Below are 3,818 nucleotides of genomic sequence, written 5' to 3'. Positions count from 1 at the left end.
ATTTAGATATATAAACCAAGATAGATTAAAAATTAGAATTAAAAAATAAAAACTAACATAAAAGAAGTCTGTTGCACTACCAAATAAATGGTGGAGAAAACAAAAAAATTAAAACCCAGCCGCCTGGCTGTTGGGTTTTCAAAAGAGAAAAGGATTGGGAATGCAAAGTAATACATTAATGTACACCCTTTTTAATAAAACAAAGGAAAACTAAATGTATTTTTATGGTTTAAATCATTTGTATCATTTAAATAAAAAAAAACAAAATGAAAAATGTGAAGCACAGTAACGAACAAAACCTCTCGTCGTCCTTAACAAATCTCTCTCACTCTCAACGAGTCTCTCCCTCACGACCTCAAACCCCACGATTTTTCTCTCTCGCTCTCAATCGCTATCCCTCTCAAACACTCACCTCTCTCAGTCGCTCTCAAAATCGCTCATCACCGACCTTCACTCTCAACAAATCTCTCTCTCTCTCGCCCAAACAGCGTGAAAGTTTGAAAGAAAGCTCACCTTTGCGGTGAATCGGTAGCTCAGGTAACGACCGAACCCTCTCCCTTCGCCTCTTCCAACACTGATTTCCTTTTGATTTTAGGATTAGGGTTTTCTGTTTTGGAATTTTTCACTTCCGCCTCCAATCCTCCTTCAGGTTTTTTTTCGTCCCCCTCTCACGCTGATTCTCTTCCTCTATTTATGTCCTGCAGGTTTAGGGTTTGGGATTGGCTTCTGCATCAAAACAGGTGTCTCTGCAAACTCCTTTTGATGTGCTCAGTTGGGATTGGCCTTTTTGATGCTAGATCCGAAAATGGTACTCTGAACTCATGCTTTCTTCTTCGAATTTTGTCTTAATGCCAAATTGGGATTTTTTCGAAATTCTGCAGCTTTGACTAATTAATTTATGTTACCGAAGTGAAATTTGGAGCAAAAGCTTCTCTGGTTTCAATGTAGCTGCTGATAGAATTTTGGTGATAGGTACGAGTTCTAAACGGAATATGGCTCAATTGGATAGCCCATTGGTGCAACTCTCGGAATGATAAAATGTAGACAAGGTTGTAATCAAGCTTCTGTGTATTGAAGGCTGAAGTTTCGTTGACTGAGCACGAGTTTGTAAAAGGCATCCCAGTCCATCTATTATCAAGTCCTTTGGAATGTAATCTAGAGTCATGAGTGCAACCTGTCTCAAGCCCACCTATATCAACAGAATAATCGACCAGATTGGATTTTGCAATAACTGTTGCCGTAGGTGAATGAACCATTACAGCTTCCTCAACCATATATTTTCTCTGCTTTCTGCTGTTATTAAAGTCTGGCCAGAAAAAGTTTTCGAGCATATACTTGATATTCTTCCGGCTATTGGGGTATCAGCTGTTACACAGATTGACAGTCATTCAAAGCATGTTTTTGAGGATCTTATTTCTGCAATTGTTCCTTGTTGGCTGTCTAAGACAGATGATGTGGAGAAATTACTGAAGGTTTTCATAGATATATTTCCTGAAATAGTTGAGCACAGAAGGCCATCCATTGTTTTACATCTCCTACGAACTTTGGGTGAGGGTAAAAGCTTGTCCTCATTGCTTATTTTGTTGTTCTCTTCACTGGTTTCAAGGAAAGCCAGCCTCTTCGTCAATATTCAGACGCCAGATGCTTTATCATTTTGTACTAAAGAGTGGGAATATAAATTAGCAGTGCAGATTTGTGAGCAGTTTACAAGTATGACCTGGCATTCGGTTTCTTAACATTGGATGGCTTAGAATGAGCGCCAGGCACGACATCTGACTTTCAAACGAACCAAGACTAGAAGCATCAACAGACACCGGACCAAGGAACTTGCCAACAGATCCGTTATCAGAACCATTATCCAAAAGAAGTTCCTCGAGAACTGCTTTAATTCTTTGTAGCTTGGGAGGAACAACAATGACATCAAAAGGAAGATTACCGTCGGCATCAACACAACTAACATGGGCACCCGCCGTTATAAGAAGCCTAACAGCATCAACAACATTAACAGACCCACCAGAAGAAACATAGTGAAGGGCAGTGATCCTAAACAAATTTCAGCAGATCTGAGTTATTATGTCTTAGGGTATTGTTTCTTGGCCTCTATAATTTGTTGTCTTTTGGATACTGGCTTAAATTATGTTGAAATTTGATGGATTGTTATGATATTTTGAATTTTCTGCTACTTCATGATGTAGCAATCTTTTATATCGAGTTTGCAGTTACGCAAAGTGCCATGTAGATCAACAACACCGGGTGCCAAAATATTCTTAATCTGCCATGAGTCATAAGCTGCATTTACAAAGAAGATTGGTGTACTGATTTGTGCGACCACATTTTGCGGGAAAAACACAGCCCAGGCAAAAGTCTTGATGTGCAAGATGAAGGCAAATTCTTGGGCATTTCCTTCTGCAAACTTCTACTATTTCGTGGTAACTGTAACTTGTTCGAACATTCCAAGGATGAGTTAGGTCGCTTGACAGTTCTTTCCAAATTGAAAGCCGTACCTTTTTCAAAGTCACTACTATCACTGTCATCATCAGAAAAGCTTATCACAAGATCTTTATCATCGCTTGCATGACCAGCCCATGGAGAAGATTTAAGGGGTAACTGGTTCTTTTTTATGCTCTTCTGTGGAACTGGTTGTATGGATGGTTATACTTTTGTAACACGTTTCCACTGCAGGTTTTGGCTCAAACGAGGCTTGGTGATAGAGCAACAACAACAAGTGTCATGGCAACATCTGGCATCTTGTTCATATTGATATCAATGCCTTGCAACACTTTCCGACCAGAAGAATCTCGTGGAGGCCCGGTAACTGTGACGCTGTTTTCTGTCCACGTAACTTTAGCTCCCATCCTTCAAGAACTTCAGAAAATTTACATCTCCCTGTAAACTGCTCGTCCCGCAGCCTATAACCGTGATAGTTCCAACGGTAACTTCTGCACCGGCTAGGAAGTAACTGGCGCTAGAAGCATCACCTTCAGTGCTAATAGATCCAGACATTCGCCTGCAGCAACCAAGGCTGCCGTCAAAGGACGCATTGCTGTACCGGCATTTCCAAGGAATAAATTAACTTCATCTTTAGATTCTCTACACGTGGGAAACAATCCCCCACTGTCTTCCACAACTGCTTGTTTGGTTGTTTTTGTCTCTATTAGTGTATATTTATGTTATAATTTATATTATTGAAGTGGTTGGAAGGGTTTGTTTTGTGTAGGTTTTTGGTAAGTTAGAAAATGTTCCTCAGTTGCGTGAGGTCAGAATGGAGGTCTTTTGAAGGCTTGTTGGTTAATAAGGAGTGTTGGCTTGTTAATGTTGAAATTCTATGGACTTAATGTTGCTCTGTTACGATTGTGGTAGGATGGATGTTAACATGGAGCTATTGTGGTTCGGAATATGATCATAGGCCATGTGAATTTGGATTGTAATTTTTATAGTATGAAATTGAAAATGAATATATGGTATTAATGAATGGATGAAAATTTGGTTGATCCTTGAGTTGAAATGGGTGTTTGGTTATAACATGGATATGGATTTCTAGAAATAATCCAAGTCTAATTTAAATAATAATAAAAAATCAGTAAAAACCAAATTAAAATCAAATTAATCTATAATTTGTTAAAATCACTTTGATATCAATTCTAACATTTATTTGAAAATTAAAATCAATTAGAGTTTGAATCATTAGTAAAATAAACAATTAAGATTAAATTGAAATCTGGAATTAAACTTAATTCGGAATTAAAATCAAATTGAAAATTAAAAAGTCAAATGATTAAAATCCATTTTATAATCAAAAGCACCATGATCAAAAAGGC

General features: G+C 38.0%; 1 long non-coding RNA gene across 2 annotated transcripts; it reads left to right on the top strand.

The window, feature by feature from the left end:
• The first annotated feature begins 249 nt into the window (after positions 1–249).
• LOC127083695 (uncharacterized) lies at positions 250–3,491 on the top strand. Of its 2 annotated transcripts, none has more exons than XR_007788506.1 (5): positions 250–537; positions 705–808; positions 911–2,083; positions 2,196–2,603; positions 2,683–3,491. It is a non-coding gene; the product is annotated as an uncharacterized LOC127083695 (long non-coding RNA). The 2 variants fall into 2 exon arrangements; XR_007788505.1 differs by having other exon boundaries at positions 251–537; positions 2,220–2,603.
• The last annotated feature ends 327 nt before the right edge of the window (positions 3,492–3,818 follow it).

This window comes from Lathyrus oleraceus, chromosome 5 (genome assembly GCF_024323335.1).
Source record: "Lathyrus oleraceus cultivar Zhongwan6 chromosome 5, CAAS_Psat_ZW6_1.0, whole genome shotgun sequence".
NCBI lineage: Eukaryota > Viridiplantae > Streptophyta > Magnoliopsida > Fabales > Fabaceae > Lathyrus > Lathyrus oleraceus.
This window is presented reverse-complemented; position numbering and strand designations above follow the sequence as displayed.